Source organism: Protopterus annectens, chromosome 9.part0 (assembly GCF_019279795.1).
Source record: "Protopterus annectens isolate FY-2018-M chromosome 9.part0, PAN1.0, whole genome shotgun sequence".
Classification (NCBI taxonomy): domain Eukaryota; kingdom Metazoa; phylum Chordata; order Ceratodontiformes; family Protopteridae; genus Protopterus; species Protopterus annectens.
The window spans coordinates 1,431,130,292-1,431,156,997 of NC_056743.1; the positions used below are offsets into that span (position 1 = coordinate 1,431,130,292).

At 37.9% G+C, this 26,706-nt stretch overlaps 1 protein-coding gene across 2 annotated transcripts in view; it reads left to right on the plus strand.

Annotated features, from left to right (window-relative positions):
* Nucleotides 1-4,828: 4,828 nt before the first annotated feature.
* LOC122812109 (myoneurin-like) overlaps nucleotides 4,829-26,706 on the plus strand; it is a 947,405-nt gene continuing 925,527 nt past the window's right edge. Inside the window, exon 1 of one of the 2 annotated variants that reach the window (XM_044084390.1) lies at nucleotides 4,829-5,009. The gene's annotated coding sequence lies outside the window, so the exon portion shown is untranslated. Of the gene's footprint in view, nucleotides 5,010-5,157; nucleotides 5,220-26,706 lie in introns of those variants that run through there. The other variant, XM_044084391.1, reaches the window with a different exon arrangement.

A 26,706-nucleotide genomic window follows, 5' to 3' on the forward strand; every position in this document is an offset into this window, starting at 1 on the left:
ATGGAAATCAAACCAGAAGTAGATAAAAACTAGGCAGCAACTGAATGTGACAAAAAACAAAACAAAGAATATAAGGTGAAGGACCATACGAGAAGGAAAAAAATGTAGAAAAAACATAAATATAGTTGCAAGTATAGAAAACTTCTGGAAAAGCCTCATGTTGATCAAGAATGAATGCAGGAATGGTTAAGGAGAGGAAAATTCAAACCAAGAAATGAAAAGTTAATATTGGCAGCCCAAGATATGTACATACTGGTTTAGAAAGTCCACAGAACATGTGGGAGAAACAGACAAATGTAGGTTCTGAAAAATAGAATTGGAAACAGTCACACACCTTGTTGTTAGCTGCGACACACTAATAGGTTCATAGGTTGGTACTAGGCTATCTGCCCGAGAGCATTTATAAGCCTAGCCAGAGTGTGCTAGCTTTCACCGTCCCATTGATTAATTAACTGAGCCTCTGTCAAGCAGAGCCAATGAAGTGATCTCAGGGGTGCATTTTCTGTTACCCATCCACTCGTCAAGGTTTCTCTTGAAGAATGTTAGTGAGGGGCTCTGCCTGATGTAATTTGAAATTTTTTTCCAAAGCATGGGTAGTCTCTGTGACAGGAATCTATCCCTCCAGCATATTCTATTTATTGTTGTGGCGAGGTTTAGCTCACTAGAGCACATGGCTCATAGTGACTTGGATTTCTTTAAGTGGAGCATGTTCATCAGTTCTGAGTTGGACATGGCTTTGTAAGTCAGGCAGAGATCACCTCTGAGTAAGCGATATGCCACTGAGTACAGCAGTCGGGCTGCATAGGACATATATTTGAGGACAGTAATCCTCTTGGTGAGGTACTTTTGTGGTCTTTCCAGCTGTTGGAAGTGTCTTGTGAGGTACATCCCAAATGGGGCATTGTACTCTATGATGGGTCTAATGAGTGACGAGTAGAGGGGCACTATAACCTCTTTATTTCTAGATGCAAATCCTTTAGTAATTAGATGGGCCACATAGAAGGATTTCCTAACTACTTTGGCAATATGATTATCAAAGGAGAGATTACTATCTACCTGGGTCCCCAGATCTCTTATTACCTCTTCTGTATTAAGGGGCTGCCACCTATGTGGTAATTCGTGGATGTTTTGTTTTTCCCAAACGGGATGCCTATGCATTTTTTGGCATTTAGTTTGAGGCCATGACTTTGACACCAGGTGTCCATCTCAGTAAGGCCCTTTTGGAGGATGTCTGTATCAGCCGGAGAGTCAATTATGGCTCCCAGTTTGCAGTCATCGGCGAACTTGGTTAGCCGTAGTGCTCCTGTGTTTGCCTGTACTTCTGAGAAGTGTATACCGAACAGTAGGGGTCCCAGGACCAAGCCTTGTGGGACACCACTTTTGACTGGTTTAGAGTTGGACCTGGAGCCCGCTATTCTTACCGTGTGAGTTCTGTCTGTAAGCCAGTTAGCAACCCATCTCATGACGTAGGGGTTTATGTTCAGGCTGGTGAGTTTTTCTGTAATACCCGAGTGGGGAATGGTGTCGAAAGCCTTGGCGAGGTCAAGGTAGGCTGTGTGAACCACCTTTCCCTCGTCTATGGCCTTAGTGACTGTCTCGAAGAAGTCAACCAGGTTTAGTAGGCATGATCTGCCCTTAAAGCAGAACTGGATCAGAAGGACTGTATACTGAAAGGCATAATAATGTGGCAAGACTGTTACACTGCGGATTGTGCAAACATTATGGTATCGAAGTGACTGAAACACTGGAAACATGAGCCACAAAGCATTACAGAAAATGATAAGTTTATATCACATGGGATCACCCATTACCAACAGTTCAAAAGATAGATGCTAGAAAACCAGATATAGTGGTCCAAGAAAAGAAGACAAAAGTAGCATTGCTCATTGAAATTGCCACACCCAGTGACTATAGTGTCTTGTGTACAAAGAGACACAAAGTCATAAAATACCAGGATCTGTAGGCAGAAATGAGAGCAATGTGGAAGAAAGATACCCAGACAGTTCCAATAGTAGTAGGAGCAATGGATCTTATAAAAAAGAATTTGCAATCATATTTAGATATGTTACCGATCCATGTAACCCCTTATGAATGTCAGGAGTCATTACTGGGCACATTGCAGGTGCTCCGAAGAGCACTTTTCACTGCCATGAAAGATTGAAACAATACTAATTTCATGAACTTTAATCGTACTTTGACTTAGGAATGGGGTCCATTCCCATCATGGTATTAGAAACCCAAAAGACTTGGAGAAATTAAAAATGAAGACTCACCAGTTGGAAAGTGATGACCAGAGACTGAAGAACAGTAAAAGTGCCAACTACTTCAAGTACTGGGTCACAAGGACAAACGAAGCCATTGTACCCAGAAATGACATACAAAACAGCTAGGCAACGTCTAAAAAGTAGATGGTCTAATGCGAGTATTTAGATGGAAGAACACTATATACAAAATGATGCACCGGAAATAACCAGCATATGTATTCTAACCCCAAGACAGATACAAGACAAGATGTATAACAGAAGGAAGAGGCAAGACCAAAAGCACGTTTTAGAGGCAGATATTAACCATTTTTCCACTCTAGGGGGGAGAACAGTGAACAGTCCTAAATTCCACAAAGAATGACAGACACTTCCAACCAGCAAGTAACACAGACACTACTACCACTACATTCCCCAGTGAATTGTACCCCTCAAAAAACCTGTCCAGGTTGATTTTCTTCAAGCTCAGTAAGACCAAACAGGTACAGTCCTGGCTACTGAAGGAGTGTCCTGCGAACATTAAAAACTGGATAGTGGAGAAGGAAAGAATAGTATACTTGTCATAAATATATCATTTAAATGCCAGTAAAAATGAGAGTAGTTTTTGATGATGAATTCACAACTGAATAGCCCGTTAGTAATGTCTCATACGCAAGTTAACATGGTAATGCTGTAAGGCAGTGATTTGGAAAAACATTTATAGTAATACATGAGACTTGAGGATGTTGTCTTCTTACAATGACGACAATTCTATCAAAGATGTTCATTTGGGAAAGAAATCTGAAACAACAAATAGCCTATTACTCACAGTAAAAAAAATAAGTAAAAAAGGGAGATATCTGCATTTGCGCTACTTAAATACACACACACACACACGCACACACACACATATATATATATATATATATATATATATATATATATATATATATATATAAGGTTCATAATATTTAGGCACACAAGCTGAACGATACTTACTGTAAGGAAAATATGCAAAGGAATTATGGTTTGGTCTCCTTATAGCTCCATTCAGTACAGCGTAAAATGCATACTTATTTTTGCACGTTTAAGAGATGAATTTTGTATACAAAGATTTGCGTGTTATGTTTTGTTGATGTATACTCTAGCTATACATTAGTATGTGCCATTTAAGCCTGTACGGTATAATGGTGTTACGTGAAGATTTTCTCCTCAGGCTTCCGATGAAAAGAGGTTCTCTTGCACAGTTCGATATATATAATTATTCACACATATTATGACGCAAGTATTCATTCTTATTTTATGAAAATTATGTTGGGGTCAGAGGGACAAATAAATTGGTAAAAAAAACTGCGCAAACAAGAAGTGCACTCATATTATGACGCAAGTATTCATTCTTATTTTATGAAATTTATGTTGGGGTCAGAGGGACAAATAAATTGGTAAAAAAAACTGCGCAAACAAGAAGAGCGGATATTCTATCTCAAAATGTAACTGTAATCTGACTAAGTTTCTGGGATCAAAGTAAAAAACCCACACAACAAATTATGGAATTGTCAGTTTAAACGCATCTGGTAGTGTACGGTATTCGCACAAATTAAGTGAGAACATTTAGTTAGTTAAAAACGTTTCTCTGCTATCCTTTATTTGGCTCATTGTTTCGCCCACAAAATCCTAAAACTTATAGCTATCTGAAGAAAAAAAAAGCTTAAGAGTGCAAACGGTATTTGCGATCCGATCTGATCAGTTGTGGACTGGATCTAATTGACTAAATACTTGCAAATGAATTTATTTTGTCGAAGTCAGTAAATGCCTCTTTTTAAAACTTCCATGATTTGGAATATTGACCGCATGCTGTTTTTTAGGTTTGCAACACAAAAAGTTGAGAGTTTATAGCAAAATAAATAAATACATTCAGTTTCTCCCAACAGTGTTTACATTGAGGCAGTCCGTCAGTATTACAGTGGTGTGTGAAAATAAAGAAGCAGGCTTTCAAAAAGATTACAAATTCAAAGCAGTCACATTTTAAACTATAACCCCATAAGAACGATAAAAATACCCCGCCTATATGACAGGATAGTCAAGAAAAAAACAGAAACTTGTAATAGGCTCGCCGTTACCAACAAACCAATACAGTCCAAACCAAGCAAGCAAAAAACGGCAGAGTTACGTCTAGATTTATTACAAAAACACTGTTGCAGAAGCAGAAAACTTTCGGATTACTAATCCGAAAGCTTTGTGTTTCTGCAACTGTGTTTTTGTAAAAAAAAATCTTCAGGACGTAAGTCTGCCATTTTTTGCTTGTTTAATATGACATGATAGGAAAACACGTATGCTAAACCAAAGTAACACAAAAAGCACACAACTAGCATGCCTTTTACACCTGCGTACCCCGCCAAACCCTGAACATATGCGTTAAAGGAGTATACTCAAATATTAGAATCTGCTTGAGCTGTGGAGAAAAGATCATACTTCCAACTGCAGCAAACAAACTATTTCTAAAAGTTAATGTTATTTTCACGGCTTTTGACGTGTTTATTATGCTGCAGTGTGCCGCCATATTTTTCACGCTATGTCTATTCTCGCGGGAGAATACTACTACGAGAGTAGATGGATGACGATCTTTCCGCTGCCATGTTTGCATGTTGTTAAGGAAATGTAGACTATTGGAATTGTTTACAAACACGCGTTTTTGAGTTTAGCAGAGAGGATTGCAATATGATTACTTCATCCGTGATAACTTCGCGTTGATAACGCTGCGATGACGTTGTGAGTGTCCGTTGCCTTTTTGTATAGTACAGCTAAAAAAAAAAAAACTTGATTTTTTTTCACACACCCCCAAATTCCGTAGTGTCTGTTGACTATTCGCATATTTGGAGTACTTTGAGTAATGTAATTTTTGAGCTGAAAGACTTGCGCACGACAAAGTTACACCACCTGCTGTTGCTTATTTGTGAGCAGTCGTGCAGCAGTCAGCATGTACGTTTCTGTAGTTTTGGTTATGTATTCAGTACACCACCATTTGTGGTTTACATTGTTAAATAAAACTGATGTATTTTCTAAAGTTAAACTTATCTAAAGTCAAGGAAATGCTAACTATCGTACAAAAGATGGTCAAAGTCAGGGGCAAAATTGGAGTTGCTGTCTAATTACGGTGCTTTTTAACTATTTAAAAGTGGATGTAGTAAGAAGATTTGCAGTAATACGCGTTACTAAGAAAGGCATTTTTTAAATAAGTTTTAACTTTAAGGGTTGTCATTATTTAATAACTTAGTGTAGTCCTTTTGGGCTGTTTTAACAAAATCGGGTTTTACAATACCACAGTATTTTGTTGCAAAACCCTGGAGTTTTGATTTTAGTCCATGATTCTGTAGTTACTTTTCGTTTAGCGCTTTGCAGATACAAAGTGTGAGATTTGCAGCTACAGGCTTACAGCAGACTTTGTTTCTGTTCTGTACTGCAGTACAGCAATGCTGATTTGTCTTTTTGGGTTGTCTAATAAGATAGATTTTTGGATTTTATTTTGTATTAATGGGGCGATACAGTATGAGTGATGATTGAGAGACTTGTCCTGGACGCCCTTTATCGGTTCTGTAATTTGTGTTTTAATTGCATGGGTAACAATTCGATTTTTTTTTAAGACAAGCTACGTTCTTGGTGTGGAATGGAGTGGAGGTTGGCATAATGGTTAACATATTTTGCCACATACACAAAGTGAGGAGTTTGATTCTCTTAAGGGATAAATGGCTAGGTTTAAATTTAGCCTAGTAGTAATCTGTGAACCTAAAAATCTGAGAAGGATGGCATAATGGTTAGGATTTTTACCTTGGAGACAAGGTGCAGTGTTTGATTTTCACATGGGGTAATTGGTTAGGCTTAAAATATCCCAAAACAGTAGTTAGCCTAGTACTAATCAATGAACCTATGAGTCTTGACTCTTGGGTAATGATCACGTTGTACATTTAGTTAAAAAGGCAGCACCTCCGAACTGCGTTTGCGTGCTCTTGTCTTGAATTACAGAATGCCGCTCAACTGTCCCTGAATTTCACGCATTCCTCTTAATTGCTCCCAAAACTGGTGCTCTTTAAGAAAAGGTGGTGAATTATACTTGACAAATAATGATGACAGCAACAAGTTATACACTTTTTTACTTTAAAATGTATATTAATTCACACGTGTTTTATTTTAAAAATGCCCCTGATTTGTTGAGCGTTCTGTACCTGTATAGTTGTACAGTCAGCTTTTTAATGGTTAAACTTCAGACGGTGAACAGGACTGTAATACTTAAAAATAATACACCCACGCATATATATATATATGTGTGTGTGTGTGTGTGCACACCAAGTTCTCAAAATATTGTGTGTGTGTGTGAATATTTATATATATATATATATATATATATATATATATATATATATATATATATATATATTTATAACACGTATAAAACCACACATGTATGTGTGTGTACATATATGTGTGTGTGTATGTGTATATATATATATATATATATATATATATATATATATATGTGTGTGTGTATAAAATGCCTGAGTTTTATGTCTGATTTTGGTAGTCTTTCCAAGTGTGCTGAGAACTTATCTGAGAGATCAACTTTTGACTTCACTTACATAAGTGTTTGCTGCTCTTGCAGTTCATGTGGCCTAATTTTTGATGTGACACACAACACCATCTCTCTCTTCTTTAGAAAGGTATCATGAGACAGAAAACAGTCATCTCAACTGTCCAGTCAAGGCCAGCCTTTGGTCAACTGGCATCCTAGGCAAAAGGGCTCCACAGTGCCCTCCTACCCCCACTCAGTGTCCCCATCCTGGTCTACCTACACCATCCAGATTACTTTTTCTTCCTCTTTCTCACAGTTTGTCATACTGTTTTTTTTTTTTTCCTGTACTCATTCAACATATTTTAAAGAAACCATTTCTTTACTACAAAAGAATAAAAAATAAATACTGGAAAAGCTCCCCTGCTAGAGTCATGCCCTAGTTGGCTGCCTAGTTAGCCTATGCCCAAGGCCAGCTATGTGTCCAGATTTTCACAGAATGTCTAGATTTTTTTACTTTTATATTTGGTTTGTTCCTCATAAATGTTGTGGGTTTCTGGGAAATCATTGGGGGTTGAAGCTAATGATCTGTATTTTAGTTTCAGACTTCCACATCTTTTAGAAAATACATGCTGCCGCAAAGACTTCTATTCTTAACAACGTTGAGTTTATAAGAGCAATATTAAAAAGTAATGAAACCAAGTAAAGGAACTGCGACTAAAAAAGAGATAAATGAAATAAAAGCAAATAGAAGAGTCTCAAACAAGGCAGAGAGGTAAAAAATGCATAGATAAAATAGCAAACTCTAATGAAAATAAACGGTAAGCACTTTCACGGTTAACAACCGCATAGCAACTCACTACTTAAATACATCACATGCACCAATCAAAAATGAGCATCAATTAACCAAATTTTAACTAAGAAATATGCAAAACTGTAAAAACGTTTTACGAAATAACATAAAATTCATCAGTGTTTTAATGAAACTACATCATTAATGGGGGGGGGGGGTCAGCCTTGAAGTATAAAATCCGTCTTTGTTCACAGGTTTCCATCCTACTCTTCAAATCCTCTGCCCTACATCCTTCCATCACTATCTCTAGTACAAAAAAAATAAAATTATGCTCTTCACCTTCTGTCTTTACCTGTTTAGTCAGGGCACTAGTATACTTATTATTCCTAATGTCACATACATGTTCAAGGACCCTCTCCCTAAGGGAATGATTGGTTTTACCCACATAATATGCACCACATATAACACACAGTGAATAATAAACTATATTCCTAGTGCTACAGTCAGCATAAAAAGGGAAACTCAACAGAGCATCCCTGTGTAGGGTATACCAAACTGGATCCACTAAAAATATATCTACACGCTCCACAGTGTCTGCATGGGAAAGTCCCTAGTCTCTGTGAATCTAAGAGTGGTATAGATTCCTTTTTATAACATAATTGTTGTTTAATTGACACATTATTCTTGAAAGAAAAGTTAGGTCTGTCTGTTACTATGTGTTTCAGTTCATTGTTTGCATAAAGAATGTTCCAATTCTTTTTAATGTTACACTATAGTTTACTTCACTAGAAAAAGTAAGAGGAAACCTAATTTTCCTTTCATTCAAAGCCACTTGAGAGTCTTATGTAGAACTCTAAGCTTTTGAGAAAAAAAGTCTACCTCTTGCATTTCTCTCACAAAGCACAGTTTGTATACACAGATCAGTTTCCTTTTCACCATAACCTCTTCCCAAAAAATCTGACTTGTTTACTAACGGCTTCCATTAACTCATGATAGGTTCATAGGTAGGTACTAGGCTATTGGCCCAAGGGCCTACGTAAGCCTAGCCAACAAGGTTCCCTGGCTTATGCCACCCAAGAAAGTTATTTTCCTGTGCCACTGTCGAGCAGAGAGACAGAAGTGATCCACGGGGTGTATTTCCTATTTCCCATCCACTCATCAAGATTTTTCTTAGAGTGCTAATGAAGAACTTTGCTTGACATAGACGGGTAGCCTGTTCCAGAGTATGGGAAGTCTCTGGGACAGGAATCTATCCCTCCAGCATGTCCTATCTATTGTGGTGACAAGGTTTAGGTCCCTAGAGTGTGTAGCTCGGAGTGATTTGGGATTTCTTTAGGTGTAGCATGTCCAACAGCTCTGGGTTTGACATGGTTTTATATGTTCGGCAGAGATTACCTCGGAGTAGGTGATATGCTATGGAGTAAAGCTGGAGTTTTTTGAGATGGTCAGTGTAGGGTATTTGTTTGATGCCAGTAATCCTCTTTGTGAGGTACTTCTGTGGCCTTTCCAGCTGCTGCAGATGTCTTGTGAGGTACATTCCAAAAGGGGCTTTGTACTCTATAATGGGTCTAATGAGTGTCGAGTAGAGGGGAACAGTGACCCCCCCCCCTGGATGAGAACCCTTTTATGATGAGGTGTGCCACGAAGAAGGACTTCCAGACTACTGTGGTGATGTGACTATCAAAAGAGAGACTGCTCTCCACCTGGGTTCCAAGGTCTCTTATCACACATTAAAAAGGGATAATGAGGTACTCTGCTTGATGTGGAGAAGGGAGCCTATTCCACAGATGAGAGAGTCTCTGGGACACAAATCTGTCCCACCAACAAGTCCTATTGACATCACAGACTAGGTTGAGGTTGCATATACGGGCTGCTCAAGTGGAGCTTGACTTGTGGATATTTATTTTATTTATTTTTCATTTGTTGACAGGGATAGTCCGACTGTCCATTTTCAGCAGAGGCCCAGGGAGAAAAGCTCCAAGATAATAATACACATATAACATTTAGTAAATGCTAGTTTCAAGCGGATTACAGTCCTAATTTATTTATTTAATATAAATAAATAATACACATATAACATTTAGTAAATGCTAGTTTCAAGCAGATTACAGTTATAAGCAATACCAGCATTTAGCATATGTAGTACTTATTGTAAAACACTTTACAAAAACGTAACATTATTTTCAAAGTTAAACATACATAACATTACATTCAGGTTTAAGACACACTGAGCAGTAGTTATACAATTGACCCTTCCTGAAATGGAGTGGTAGAAAAAAGTTAGAAGTAGTTGTAGGTAAGGCACCTAAGAAATAGAGAGGTCACTAGTCGGGGTTAGTGCAAGGACATAACCAATAAGTTTTGAAGTATTTCTTGAGTTTGTTTTTGAATTGAGCTAGTGAGGGTTCTAGGGTCAAGTCAGCGGGGAGTCTGTTCCATATTCTTCCAACAGAGTTGGCAAACAGAGAGTCCCTAGCTGAGGGGTTGGATTTGTATGTTTGAACTAGGAGTATAATGGATGATCGCAGTGGCCTGGTGCTGGTGTAGGGGCTGATAATATTTATTAGTGCAGATGTATTTTCTGGTTGGTAAAGGACTTTATGTGCCACTATTAGCTGGTTGAACTGCAGTAGGCTTGGCAGTTCAAGCCATCCTAGGTGATTTAGGTTGTGACAGTGGTGTGTCCGGTAGGCTGTGTCAGTAGCAAATCTGGCAATGTGGTTATAGCAGGATGATAGTTTATCAAGATCTGTTTTGTTTAAGTTGGAGAATAAGAGGCATAGAGAAGAGTTGATAGCAGATGGGAACAGGCAATTGCAGTTCTAGCAAGTGGGGTAAGGAAAGGTTTGATTCTGTAAAGAGAGCCAAGTTTTTTATTAATGGTTTTGATAGTTTGATTGATATGCATATCAAATCAAATTTCAGGTTATAAACTATGACACCCAGTAATTTAGTTTGGGCTTCTGGGGAGATGATAGTGCCATTGTTAGCAGTTATGTTGAAGGCTGGTGGGGGGGGGGAGGTCCTGCATGTGGGGGAGAAGAGGAGCAACTTAGTTTTGTTGGGGTTTAGGATTAGATGTTGATTGGAGAGCCATTTTTCCACTGTATTGAAGGTAATTTGGGTTAATTTGAATAAAGTAGCTGGTGAGGTGTCAGAACATATCAAGGTGGAGTCATCCGCATATTGAATGCAGGTAGCATCTGGGATGACTGAATGAAGATCATTGATAAAGATGGAGAAAAGAAGTGTTCCTAGTATCGAGCCCTGGGGGACTCCTAAGGCGAGATGATGCAGCAGTCCCATTAAGGCAGGGTCAAAGATTGCTTTGTATTCCAGCTAGAGGTCACCTCTGAGGAGTGTGTATGAAACTGAGTAGAGGGACAGGGCTTTTATCCCATCTGTATAGGGTAGATGTTTGAGACCCTGGATTCTCCTGGTGAGGAACCTCTGAGGTCTCTCCAGCTGCTGCATGTGCTTTGGGTGGTACATGCTGAAGTGGGAGTTGTACTCCATAATTGGCCTTAAAGGGAAGAATACAGGGATGTTGTGACCTCTTTGTCCCTGGGTGAGATACCCTTACTTATGGTGGTCCATGTAGAAAGCTTTCCTTACAATAGAAGCAACATGGTGGTCAAAAATCAGGTTGTTGTGAACCTGAGTGCCCAAATTCCTCACTACTGATTGTGTACTTAGGACATTGTTATTAATGTGATAATATGTGGGGACATCACTGTAACCAAAGGGGATGATGATGCATTTTTTGGCATTCAGCTTGAGGCCATGTTTCTGGCACCAGTCATTTGTTTGAGTGAGACCCTCTTGGAGGACGTCCACATCACTTGGGGAATTGATGACCATGCCCAGCTGGCAGTCATCTGCAAACTTGGTCAGCCATAGCCCACTGGTTTTGGCCTGCACTTCAGAGAAGTATATCCTGAATAACAGAGCCCCCAAAACTGATCCTTGGGGTACGCTGCTCGCTATGGGTATACTGCTTGAGGTGGCTTCCCCTATTTTGATTAGGTGGGTTCTATCAGTGAGGCAGTTTGCTAACTATCTAGTAACATATGGATCGATGCCTAGTTGAGAGAGTTTATCTATTATTCCCGAGTGGGGAATAGTGTTGAAGGCTTTGGCCAGGTCACGGTAGGCAGTGTGCACCATCTTCCCCTTATCTATGGCTTTTGTGACTACCTCAAAGAAGTCGACCAGATTTAACAGACATGACCTCCCCTTGACAAAGCCAAACTGTGTGGGGTCGAGTGTTTGGAGCTTGCCAATGTCTCCGTTAATGAGTTCCATGATAATCCATTTCATGGCCTTGCAGATCAGGCAGTTTAGGTTATATAGTCTCATCATTCTTAGAAATTGTCCAGTAAGCACATTTCTAGGGACATGTTGACGGTGCATACTCTGTGCATTAAAATGCTATTCCTACTTTCTTTCCTATACAAACCTGCATGAAAGGCTCCCAGAGCAGATCTGTGTACAGTGACATCCGGGAAACGGATACTATAAGGTGAATAAGTAGCTGAAAACTTTAAAAATGTAGTAGTAGTATGCAAATAGACTCTGTTCATCACCATCCCATAATAAAAACACATCATCCACAAACTGCTTATATCATAAAATGAGTGAAGTATGACCAAAGACCATATCCGATTCCCACTTGGCTAATACAAGGTTGGCGTAGCTGTTGGCACAAGCATAGCTATGCCAACCTTTTGCAGATAATAATCTTTACCAAAGACAAAAATATTACTTTCTAAAATTATCTCTATAAGTTTGCATATCAAATTCACTATTAGAGTAGTGGTTGCCTTGCGTCAACAATTCCCCAGTCATTCAGTATCACCATGAGCAAAGAACCTACATCAAGGGTAACAAATAATAATTTCTTAGTCGGATCTACCCAAACTGTCCCAGTATATAAATCTTCTAAGAAATTTTTTGTAGCTTTCAGTATCGTTGGTATCCCATCAACTACTGGACGCAACATTTTCTGTACATAAATAGATAAAGGTTCCGTAACCCACCCTCTCCCAGAAACTATAGGAAGCATGGGTGGGTTATTCGAATCTTTTATGTATTTTGGGTAGTCGTAGATAACCAATATCTTTGGATTATCAGCATTAAAATAATTAAAACAATTCCTCAGTAATCATACCCGTGATTAAGAGATCAAAAATCAGGAGAGAGACTTTTTCTGTTAATGCTCTCACAATGTTATAGTTCACAGTTACAAAAGTAAATCACTCATAGCTTGCATATGCATGTCCTTGTCTAACACGACAATGCCTCCACCCTTACCAGCAGGGTGAAATTCAACTGTCTGCATACTTTTTGTTTTGTCATATTCTCTTAACCAGACCTTTCCTCCCCCTCCACTTCTTTCTTCCTCTTTGCTTTATTTTATTTTTTTTAGATTGCAGTGCCTACATTTCTTAAAACTGAACAAAGAAAAAGACAGAAAGGAGAAAAAGAAAAAAAAAAAACACTTGTTTCTATTAGTATCCCCATTGCATTTAAAAAAAACAAACAAAAAATTAGAAAAATTTACTTTAAGGCTAATTGATTTTGTCTTATCTTTAAAGCTCTCCCAGCTGGGAAACCCCATGATTGCTTTCAGAGAACATTATGTCCTAGCCAATTTCTCTCTTTTTTTTTTTTTTTTTCTCCAAAGCCAATCCCCTTCCACCAGACTGTCACCAGTTTCTCTTTATCAGATTGTCTCCGTGGTGACATGATAACCAGACAGCCATTTTCTCTTTATCAGGATGTTTCCATGGAAACATGAAGACCAGCTGCAGGATTGCTAGTAAGTAGACATGCATTTACTAAAATAAAAAGCCTCGTCATATTCAGTATTCTTTTGATTTACTTGCTCTCTCTAAAAACTAATCAATCTGTAGTCCTTAATCCAGTCATTTCTCCATGTAAGAATGAGAAAAAGTACATTAATTTTAACTTTGTAATGCCTTTTACCAGGCTTTTTTTTTCATTTCATTGCCTATATTTCTCAAAACTGTACAAGAAGAAAGGGAGACGAGAGAAAAAGAAAAAAAAAATACATGTTTACAATCCCAATTACACTTAACAATGGCATGCAAAGAAAGTCATACACCATGAATACAGTCCTATTAAGAAAATAAAATGTTTTCTTTACTTACAGTAAGCTTTCTCCCCTCTCTACCTTTCCCCAAAGCGTTTTTCCGAATATTAGTGACCTGAAGTCCCCACAGGTCCAACAAATTTTGAAAAAGTCCAAGATTTCCAGATTTTCTTGTTCTGTCATATTTCACAAATATAATTATTGCATTGTAATCCCACAGTAAGTTGCTGCTTTTATTATGTTTTTTCTCTATCATCCAGATCCTGTCTCTTCTTCATTTCCAACATACTCTTGATTCTTCTAGTCAACTATTGTGCTCCCTTTCTTCTCTCCAACATTTTCCATTGAAGTGGTGGAAAAGGTTTCCACAGGTACAGTCTCCCTGTGGTCTTTTTTACCAAAAGAACAAGAAGCAGAGTCTCCTCCTGTTTCAGAGCTCACTTTTTGTCACCTTGAAATTTTTGTATTTCCTCCTTAGCATGCAGTTCATCAAAAAATGATTTTGCCCCTCCAGTGTGGAATACTTTAAAGACAGCTGGATACAGCAGTTTGAATGTCACACCTGTGTCTCAACATGCCCTGAATAGTGGGATGAATTTACTCCTCTTCTGCCTGGTGTACAATGAGTAATCATTGTCCACACTCTGCTCTCTCCCACTTTTAGTAATTATGTTGTCCTGCCATAGTTTTGTCAGAATCAGCTCCTTCTGCTGGTAGGATTCCATCTTTACTATTAAAGATCTAGGTTGCTTTCTTATAGCTAGGTTTGGAGCATACACACGATGTACCATTTAAACTAACAACTTGTGCTGTGGAATACCAGTCCAGTTGCTTATTTGTGCTTTCATAAAATTACACAGCATGTTCCTTCTTGCTTCTCTGGTATAGCTGAAAATCTCAGGTTTTCCCTACATGCTCTGTCCTCTAATTCTATTATTTTTTTTGAAACATCTCTTTTTTTTGAGCAGTTTCATATTCAGCCAACCTTTTCTTCAAACTTTTTTTTTTTTTTTTGCAGCTTTATTATCTCATCTGAATGTCTCTTTAAATCTTCTTACATTTTGTCCAGCCTTCTGTTGTTTGTGTTGATATACTCCATCAGTGTTTGGTTTATTTTAACCAGGTCTGTGTGCAGTTGTCTTGTATCTTCCTGTAGGTTACTGGAAGTCATGTCTGAAGGTTGCATTGCTTTTTGTTGAACAGCTGCAAATCTTTCCCCAGTCAGCATTTCTTCCTCACTCGTAGCTGATTTTTTCCAGGTCTTCTGTATTTCTTTATTCCTGGCATCCAGGCAGTGCACTTACTAGCCATTTACTGAAATTTACCCATAAACACAAAAGTCTACTAGCTTTCTCTGCCGAGTTTCTTTTTTACACTGGGAGAGCTAGAAACAAGCAGGTACTCTGTGTGCAGCCATTTTGGAAGTCTGTGCTGTAGTGTTATTAGCAAAAAACAGTTGCTTAACAGCAGTATTTCTAAAGTCATGCATATTATCGAGGTAAATCTCTTATTTTCAGTTTAGCATTCTACAATTGATCCTCTTCTTGTATCCCCCCTATTCTGCAATACTTTAACATTTTGTTAGTCCCTCTAAATATTTTTTCTTCTTCCACCATATTTTTAAACTCATCTTAATTTTATCCCATTCCCTAGCTATATTTTCAGAAGAAATTTCTGTCCTCTCCAATACCTCCTGAGTAATCTTCAGTACCTATTCCACAAATTCCTTTCCTTTCAACAGATAGGTGGGAAAGTGTCAGTGTCTCATTTTTATTTCATTACTCTGTTTTTATTTTAGTTATTATCGGGCGCATGATCTGAAATAATTATTGGGGGCGTATTAAGACAGTCACAGGAATATGTACATTTAATTGAAGTGTAAATTCTGTCTAGCCTAGCCCGGTTTTTATATCATGGTGAATATGTAAATTCACTCTGAACTCCTGTTACTGAATTCACACCTAACATGCCAAACATTTTCATAAATTTCTTCAAAAATCTGCCCTGTTGTCATACTTTCTCTTCTGGGCCCTCCAGACACATCTTCACTGCTGCAAATCAAATTCCATTTCCCACCTTCAAGTAATATTCCCTGCTGAAAACAGATTATTTCTCCCAGAATTTTCTTAAGCTCCATTATAGCAGTTTTAGGTGGGATATAAATACATGCCAGTGTAATCCTCCCCCCTTGCCAGTAGCCCCATAGCACTACAAATCTGCCATTATTGTCTTTTTTATCCTTTTCTGTTACTATTGGAGCTCCTCTTGCAATTAATATAAATACTCCTCTTTCTTTTGTCCCAGGTATTCTACTGAATAACCATCGTAAAATATTTTCTTTATCAAATTCACATATTCAGTTCTTTCCAAGTGTGTTTCATGTCATATAGTTGTTTGCCCACTCTATTTTTTAATATAGTTCACTACTTTCTTTTTTGAATTGATCTTTTAGGCCATTGACATTTTATAGATTTTACAGAAAGCATCATTGTATTAAAAAAGTTGTTATTCCCACCTTTTATGTCTAACAGCTTTTTTGATAAATGCCTAGTTCCAGCTTTTGTGTTACGTGCGTACACTGTTTGGCAAGTTGAACTTGTAGACAGTTGTTTCTTGTCATATCCATTTGAGCCTGTGTCAAATTTCGCAAAATGTTTTGTTTTATTGAAAGCCGTCTTCAAAAAAATAAAAAAAAATAAAGGCGCATGGTGCAGCCTGTGCTTCTACTAGCTGCCCTGCTACTGCAGCCTCCTATTCAGTCAGCCTTTTCTTCCTTTCAGTCTGATTTTTGCACCTTTATCACCTTATTTGGATATCTGTTTAAAGCTTCTTCCATTTTTCCAGCCTTTTGTTGTTTGTGTTGATATACTTCATCAGCGTTTCATTTATTTTAACCAGGTCTGTGTGCAGTTATTTTACGTCTTCCTATAGGTTACTGGAAGTCATGTCTGGAGGTTGCATTGCTTTTTGCTGAATTTTTGTAGCTGATTTTTTCTAGGTCCTCTGTATTTCTTTTTTTCTGGCATCCAGGCGGTACACTTACTGGACAGTTTCTGAAATTTACCTGTAAACACAAAAATCTACTGACCTTCTTTGCTGAGTTTGTTTTCACATCGGGAGAGCGAGAATCAAGCTGTTACTTGGTGTGCAGCCATCTTGGTTGTTGACACTGTAAGGATTTATAGTCAGATTTACAAGTTTTTGAATAATGCGTGCTTGGGGAATAGTGTCAAAGACCTTAACCAGGTGTAGATATGCTGTATGCTCTGCAATAACCCCTTTTTAGCGTTTTAGTTACTTTTTCAAAGAAGTGAATGAGGTTAAAGAGTCAGGAACTTCCCTTGATAAAGGTAAATTTATGAGGGTTAGGGTTGAGAGACTTTCAATGTTCAGATTGATGAATTCTAAGATAATGCACCCCATAACTTTACGTGTGAGGCTAGTGAGACGGGCCACACTTTTATCATGGCATTACAGTCGCTGTGTTCCACACTTCAGGAATGTAACCAATGGAGAGGCTTAGAGTAAGAGTTTAGGTATGTGTTCAGAAAGGCTATATTTGGCAGAGATAATCAGGCAATGTGGTTTGTTGTCGGGGCCCATGGATAAAATATTCTTAGTTTTTGAAGGGACTGAGAGAAGTTGTTCCATAGTAATTAAATGGGGAAGCTGAGATCGTGGAATTCATGGGATGACTATAACTTTGGGTGGAGTAAAATTTGTACTAAATTTGTCAGGTAGGGTATTTACTATTTCCTTTGGGCCAGAGAGTTTAGTAGTATTGTAGACTAGCTCCGAGCACTGTTGGGTGTTAGTTCTTAACTTTCTGACATAGTTAAAGAACGATTTGGAGTTATTTTTGATATTAGTGTTTACGTTTATACTTGGCTTTGAGCTTCTTAATGGTTCCCTTAAGCCCTTTGTAAATTTACTGAAGTGTGCTTAAGTAAAGTGATATTGGGGTCCCTAATAGTATGGTTAAATATTTGTGAGAGAGTTGGTATTTATAATGTCAATTTAATCTCTGGGTGTGCTGACCACTGGCAGTGTGGCTCAGCTAGTTTATTGGTGGATAGCTGAAGTCCCTCAGTACAAAGGCCTTGGGTTTAATGGGAATTTCAGCTTGTGTTCTTTAGCTAGCTGTGAAGTAATAATTGGTCTTCCTTATTGTGACTTGGAGTTCACAAGTGATGTCCCAAGGAATCTTTTGTGAGGTGATGATATTCTTGATAAATACTGATACTCCCCCACAATTTTGTATCAACTTTTTTTTCCATGCTGCGTGAATGTTTCTTTCAATGTTCATGCTAGAGGTATACTCTATCCCCTTGGGTATTTCCTGAAAATGAGACCACAGTACATGCCTATTTAAGACTGGTTAAAAAATTATTTTCAAATCATAGCTTATGATCACCTGGATTGTTGGCATTTCTGATAGATTGCTGGTTGCATGATAAACTCCATGGAGGCTTCAAAGGGGATCACTTTTAGGATCTTCACTTTTCTTTACCTTGACATGCCCTAAACAAAGACTGCAAAACCATATTTTAATGCAGGTAATCTTGCAGTAGCTTTACAGTGTGACTTAGTTTGGCTCACACAAGCTAACAAAAAAGCAGCATAGTGTCAACTCTGAGAAAAACAGTCAGTTTTAAGTGTTACTGCAAGATAAAGCTTGGTCACTGTATCTTGGTTAGTTTCTTCCCCGAATGTTGTGGAATCAGCTCTTCGAAATAGAAAGAAGTTGATGTGGATTGCTTTTGTCCTTTTTTCTGTGCACCGATTTAGGTAAAACAAAAGTTGTTTTTATGCTATACCCTGTGTGATGTCAGTGTTGTGTGACCCCTCAGCTCCTACCAGCTATCGAATGTATACTGTCTTTACTTTCTCACTTTGAGACCTGTGCTGCTGCATCAGAATGCTTCTTAATTAGGATCTGAAGGTTATGCTACACCTAAAGAAATCCCAATCCCTCCGAGCAACACGCTCTAGGGACCTAAACCTTGTCACCACAATAAACAGGACATGCTGGAGGGATAGATTCCTGTCCCAGAGACTTCCCATACTCTGGAACAGGCTACCCATCTATGTCAAGCAAAGTTGTTCATTAGCACTCTTCAAGAAAAATCTTGATGAGTGGATGGGAAATAGGAAATACAGCCCGGGGCTCACTTCTGGGTCTCTGCTCGACAGTGGCACAGGAAAATGACTTTCTTTGATGGCATAAGCCAGGGAATCTTGTTGGCTAGGCTTACGTAGGCCCTTGGGCCGATAGCCTAGTACCTACCTATGAACCTATACTTGCTTGCTTGCAGATAAGTAAATTTCTCTGCATCTCCTGTACTAGCATCTTTAGGTACTGAATAAGCCCTATTTAGTAGTCAGAATCATTCACTCTGATTGTACAGACCAATCAGTGTGTACATTGTAAATCAAATATTCCCAACAGGAAAAAGGCTGGTCAATAGAAACTTCACCCTGAGCAACAAACTTTACCATATCCTTATTTCTTCAAAGCAGAGGAAAAACCAGACCTCGTGCAGCTGTAACTATTAAAATAGCTACAGCTGCCCAGCTTGTATCTCTTTAAAGCGGAGAAAACAAATTGAAGTCTAAGTAGCCGTTAACTGTACAGAAATAGTTACAGCTCCATAAATTGGACGAAACATTGCACATTAAAAAGAAGAGTGGAAGTTTGTTTCCACCCTTCAACCACCAAAAAAAGGCTTCACCCTTGTGATCAAACCACACTAGCCATGGGTAATTCCTGCATTACTCACACCCTGTCGTGGGTTGTTGCTTAAATGTACAGTATTACACTATAATAACAACAACGTTTTTTTTTCCTTCTGTTAAGGACCAAAAATGGCGATGCCCCATGAATATTTAGTAATTGGATGTCTGTCGCCTTTTCCTGCAATTTTTGCAAAAAAATAATTTGAGCCAAATTGCAGTATCATATTTGTCAGCTGTTTGTGTGTTTCTGTTTTAAGTTGTTGAATTCATTGTAGATGTCTTTTTTATGTGACCAGATGGTCTTCTTTCCCAAACTGAACATTGTTATAATTTATTTTAGCTGGCTCTACTCTGTCTCTAACTAGACTTTGTGTGCTTCAGAGCTTAACTCCTTTTGAAGTTGTCTTTTGTCATTTTTCATTGCTACTTAATTCTGTTCTGTAGTTATGGAGTACTTGTTTCAATGAACTCTTGTAATACATGGTGGTATGTAAAGTACTGCACCGTATGTGTCTTTTTTGCAGTACTGTTTTTCCTTTTATCTTTGTAATTAGATTACGCTTGAAAAGGTTCCTTTTGCAATTTACCTTCCTAGTCAAAATAATTGGGTGCTTTTTGTATCTGTAGGTTACCTTGTAGGGTATTAATTTGTAAGTTTTTGATATATTTGTAGGGTATTTATTGGTTAAGATTTGCTAAGGGGCCTTCTGCTACTTGATATTTTTTTAAATATTAGATTATCTTGTGATTGTCTAGTTTCTTTGTGTTTCAGCAGGTGTTGCAAGGTTAGCAGCTAATCTCCGTATAGTCTTGTAACTTGTTCTGTGGAATTAGTCTGGTGCAAATTAGTACTGATGAAGTAGGGTGGACAATCTGGAAGAGGTGGAGAGTCCTCCAGTTTCCTGTAAAGAATCTGATGGCTAGGGCATTTTACAGGGTAACCTATTCATTTATTAATTGCCTTGTTATGTGGACGTAGGTGTGATTTGTGCTTCAAAAACATTTTGAGACCGTAGTAAATGTTTGCAATTTATTAACTGGCATCTCAGATAAGTTGGGCTACATTTTGTGCTGTTAAGCTGTCGTATGCCCAGCTGTAGAGCATATATTTTAAGAAGCAACATACCAACTTGTTTTGCAGCAGTTCTAATACTACCTACAAATGTTTTGATGGTACAGTATTGCACAATTTTTTCAGTGACAAATACTTGATAAAAAGTGAATTATAAATACAGGAAGAAAAGTATGGACTTCAGATGAGGTAGGAAAAGAAGGGCCTAGAGACAAAGGTGGTAATCTGTTTAGACTTTTGAAGTGACCCCTTTGTGTTCACGTGTTGTTTGAGGGACTTCAGGTCAGAAATGTTAGGCTTTCTTATTAAGAAAGAATTAAGAGATGCCATCCCCTCAGGTTTTTTTCTTCACTTTTTAAAACAAGATAATGAATACATAACAGTTAGTTCTCTCACTCCTACAACATTAACACTTGAATGTTTTTGTTGTAGTTTTATCTCTGATAAACTGAGTAGTTGTGGTTTTAAAGGGGACTGCAGTAGAATAGTGACCTGTAAGCTGTATTAATTGTAGATGCATAACTACAAACTACAGGGTTATGGTTAACTCCTTCTAGTTCATTTCCTAACAATAACATGGTCAGTGGTATTATGGTGGTAATATGCCAGATATATCTCAATCTGTAGTTGTTTTTGTGGTGATAATAGCCATAACGTTTGTTTGAGTATGGATGTGGTAGACTTCTGTCCTCTGTGTCAGTACTAAGGGACAAAAGTATCATTTAGTCAGCTTCTTTGACAGCAGTGCTACTCCTTGATAGTAGCTGTACTGATCGGGCCCTGTGCCGATCTACATTACTGCCTCTGAAAGGTGACCAGTGTGCTTCCCATTAGTAAGGTGTATTGCACAAACACAGTATAACTTTTGTCAAGTTTTGTTAAAAAGGGCAGAGCATCTGGCTTGTGTGTGCGTGTGTGTGAACTCCTCCTTGATGGGCCCTTTTTATAATCAAAATGTTATCTGTCATTTTCAACCTGTCTCTCAACACCATAAAAATACTTTCACAGCAGATGCAGTCTTGCCCTTAAAATCAAACTAACTTTTTAAACTTTTCTCTAACATATTCACGTTAGTTATATGAAAAGCTAGTCAACACACAGTTGCTAGAAATCTTTAAATGGATACATCCTCCCTTTCTCTGCTCTCACCAAGAACATAGTACTGTTAAAGCACTACATATTGTGACTGACTTCATCTCTTCCTAGTAAGTTCCTCCTAGAAGCCATCCCACTTGACTGCACCAGTGTTTTCTATTTTCTTAACCCTACTTCGTTCTTATTTACAGAGGAGATGTTACATCTTTTGAGTATTGCTCAATGAATAGAAATCAATAGATAGGAACCTTTAAGACTGAAAATGTTTTTAATTTATTTTGATATAGAATTTTGTGAATCTTAATTCTGAGTATAATGATCAGTAGGCCAAGTCATTTAATTTCTGTATGTACATCTTTGTCTGAATAATGGTTTTCTCTTAATTGCTTACATAGCATTAAGCATGTGTATTAGAATATGTCCTTCTGTCTCCCATTTCTACCTTCCTCCTTCTAGTCCTGTAACCATTTGTCATTTAATACAGGCTTCATTCACATCTTCCTTTCATGTTCCTCTCCCTGAACCTGTTATTCCCGTCTAGCTATGGTATATGTATTACTTTGCACCAGTCACAAAAGTACATATGTTCATAGTTCTGAACTATATCCCATCCACCACCTCCACTGTTTAACCTCAACTTTCAACAACTTGCATACCCACAGAGATACCTTGCTAAAAGGATACAAGGCCTAAATAATATGTCCTACATGGACCGACTCAAAGCCCTGTACAGACGTCAAAGAAGTGACCTGTATGCGGCATACAAGGAATCCTCTGACCCAGTACTGATGGACCTGCTGCACATCAGCAAATCAGAATTCATCAGAAATACTCTGTCTAGGGATCTAAACATCTTTTGCAACATCAACAGAATGATTTGGAGAGACAAGTATGTCTTGCAGAGGTTTTTCAAAGATTCAAAGTAAACTTTATCGTCATTTAGGACTACACGTGTAAACCTAAATAAAATTACGAGTATCAGCTCACCATGAGAGTATAGAAGAAGCACAGAATACAACAGATACAACATTAAAATATATCCAGTAAAGGAATTAAAGACTAATGATTATGCCACAAGAACATAAGAAAAAAGCTAAACCTCTATGTAGTCATATAAATACTGTGCAGTAGCAGCATGACAGGCAAGTATTGCACGTGATCTAAAATTGTCACTCTATGTATTATTACATAAAGCAAGTAACATGCAGTTGCACTTAAATGTAAATAAATATTGTACATTCCAAACAAAATACTGAAAAGTTTATTTGTGGTTGGTGTCCGCGTTAATAAGTCTAATCATCGTTGGGTAGAAGTTGTTAATGAAGCTGGAGGTCCTACAGCGAATGCTGTGGTACCTTCTGCCAGATGACAGCTGAGTAAACCAGCCGTGTGCAGGGTGTGAGGTATTTTGTGGGCTCTTTTAAGGCTCCTTGCTGTGAATAACTGTTGGATTGATGGTAAACTGATTCCCATGATTTTCTCAACAACTCTCACCACTCTGTGTAGCTTTTTCCTTTCAGCTACTCTACAGTTCCCAAACCAAACAGTGAAGTTACAGGGGAGAATGCTCTCAGTAGCTTATTTGTAGAAGGTGGACAGTAAAGTAAGTGGGAACCTTTCTCTTTTGAGCCTTCTTAGAAAGTGGAGATGTTGATGGGTCTTTTTAACCAACTGACCAGTATTCATAGTCCAAGAGAGATCCTCTGAAATGTGTACTCCTAGAAATTTTGTAGTTTTAACCCTTTCCACCTCTTCACCATTAATCATGAGCAATGAGTGGGCAGTTGACCTTTTCCTGAAGTCAGTGATGATTTCCATTGTTTTATAGACATTCGGGTCTAGGTTGTTTCTCACTCGCCAGTCAGAGAGTTGACCTCATCTCTGTATGCTCTTCTGCAAACTTGATGATATGAACAGTTTCTCTAGGTCACAGTTAGTGTAAATGAATCGCCAGCAACAACCAAAATTATTTGTTAAGCACAGAAAAACAGCTAACGATCCAAACCTCAGCTAAGGAAGTCACTGTTGTTTACCAAGAAATGCAAAGTTCTATGCCAAAAAGTAATTTTATTTTAAGCGCTTTCGTGGTGCTACTCACAGCACTTCTTCAGACCTTTTACAACCGTGCATCACATTACGCTATACTTTATACTATAAAATTTGAATCAACCCAACTTAATTGATTCACTTGGATAAATTGACTTCATACAGCTATAAAAACATATAGAAAAGGATGCATATATAACAAAGATATATATATATATATATATATATGTATATATATATATATATATATATATAAAATCTACAAGCAACATATATAAAAACCGCTTAAACTTATATATGCATACTTTTAGAAACCAGTACATTCGCACAAAAATTAGAAATATAAAATGAATGCATACATACATTTCTCTCTTCCTACACCTAACCAAATATATATATGCACTCCTTTCTATATGTTTTTATAGTAGAATGAAGTTTGACTGTTTGAGCTTGTGTACCCTTTGTATAGCTTTTATAGAAGTTTTTCATGGGTGATTAACAGGTTAATTTATCCAACTGAATCAATTAAGTTAATGGGCTGATTCAAATTTTAGTATAATGTATAGAGTAATGTGATGCATGGTTGTAAAAGGTCTGAAGAAGTGGTGTGAGTAGCACCACGAAAGCGCTTACCTACAATAAAATAATTTTTTACTTTTTGGCATGTAACTTTGTACTTCTTGGAAACAACAGTGACTTCCTTAGCTGAGGTTTGGATCGTTAGATGTTTTTCTGTGGTTAAATAATTGATTATATGATTGGAACTGTGTTTTGCATCCTGTCCTTTGACGAGGTCCATGACTGTGGTGTCTTCTGCAAACTTGATGATATGATTGGAACTGTGTTTGCAGAACAGTCGTGGATAAGGATGGTGAACAGAAGCAGGCTGAGCACATATCTCTGAGGAACACCAGTGCTGAGAATTATGCACCCTGAGGTGTTATTTCCTACACATGTCTTCTGTGGTCTGTTGATCAAGAAGTCGAAGATCCAGTTACAAAGGTACTTGTTAATTCCAGGGTTGATTAGCTTATTGGTAGGTTGCATAGGAACCACAGTATTAAATGCAGAACTGAAGTTTATGAACAACAGTCTGTCATTGTTGTTCTTTCCCTCTAGATGGTCAAATGAGAGATCCACTGCTGATGTCCTTTCGGTGGCATTGTACCCGTTTGCCTGATAAGTGAACTGCAGAGGACCAAAGGTTAATGATAGAATTGCTGACGGGTGTTTTTTTAACAATCCTCTCAAAAGCAACTGGTCTGTAGTCATTCGGGCAAGAGGGATTGGCTTTTTGGGAAGAGGGATGATGTTTGTTAATTGAAGCAAGAGAGTACTTTTTCCAGAGCAAGGGAGGTGTTGACAATATCTGTCATAACTGAGCATAGTTGATCTGCACACCCTTTTAGCACTTTTTCCAGTATATTGTCTGGGTCACCAGCCTTCCTGGGGTTCACTTTCTTTAGCTGACCTCTGACTTCCTCAGAGTTGAGGCTGAGCACCCCTTCATTCTGGTTAGTGGGTATCCTAGTTGCAGCCAAGTTTTTTTTTCCTCTTTGAATCTAACAAAGAAGTTCAGCCTGTCCATGCATTCAATGCTGTTTTTCACACTGAGCTGATCTGGTTTTATAATCTGTGATCTGTTGTATCCCTTGCAAAAGGCTTCTAGTGTCCCTCATGTCTTTGAAGCGACTCTGTAGCCTTCTTCCATACTCCCTGTTAGCCTCTGACACTGCTCTGGAGCAGACACCCTATCCGCATTAAACAAAACTTTTCCCTGTTCATATTCAAGCACAACTTGGATCTATGGATGAGTAGTAGAAAATTTACCACTTGACTTGCACCCTGTACTACCTTTGGACAGAGGCAACTCCTAACTGCATTATCCCGAGCATGATTCATCTCAAATTGCCTACAGTATGATTCCAGTTATACTCACTAGGAGTAACATTACTGACCATGGGATAGGTAATTCCAGTGTTAACACCAAATGGGATAGATTAATTCTAGTACCAAAAGTGAAATTGGTTGGGCTTGAAATGGCCTGCATGGGCAGCTATGTTATAAACTTCAAAAGCATGAAAACAGCCAAGAAAACAAACTAATAACCAACCACACTTAGCTGAATAACAGTCTGGAGCTTCATAAAATGTAAAATTGTATTCAAGGGCACCAAATTATACTTATGAACTTACTGATATCTGTCATTGTTATATGTATTATTTTCATGTCAGTCACAGACATTGCCTAATTAATCACTGTATTTACTGCATTTATTGTCTGCCTTTAACGTCTATGTAAATGTATCAGTCATGTTACCTTTTCGTTACTAAGCCTTTGTCAAGATGATTTTGATGCCTACACCCCCCCCTCCCCCATTTACTGCTACTTTTGTTATATTTATGGGTCTTTTCTCTCCAGGATTGCCAGATTGCTGTTCTAATTTATTCAGATTTTGGTAAAGGCCATAGACTTGCATAAAATAGAAGTAAAAATTGTAAGTTAGTTGTGCAGAGTAACCATTTTATCAGAACAAATCCAAAAAACATAACATTCAAATCAGTAAGTTTTTTTTTATCTTCTAAAGAGAGAGTTCATTAGACTTGTGTTAAATATAAAACCCTAAGTTTAAATATCAATATCCAAGCACATGACTATGATCACATGATAAAATTCAATGTATCAGTTAGTGTCTTACATCCTGTTTAAGAACAGCTTTGAAATTTGTATGATCATTAATACCAGGAAAGTGAATCATTTAAAAGCACTTTCCGTAAGTGGTCTCTGCAGCTTATTTTTGAATCTGACTGATCCTACTTGGACCTATGTCAGTCTCAGTCCAGGGATAGACACAGTAGATACATGACATTCTGTACAGAATGAATGATCAAATTCTGTGTGTGTGTGTGTGTGTGTGTGTGTGTGTGTGTGTGTGTGTGTTATACACAAAGCGAATATCTGACTAGGCTTGAGGGTAAAAAGGTAGTAGATGCATGACATGTATGCAAAGTGACTGATAAAACAGAATCTATCCAAGCATTATATACA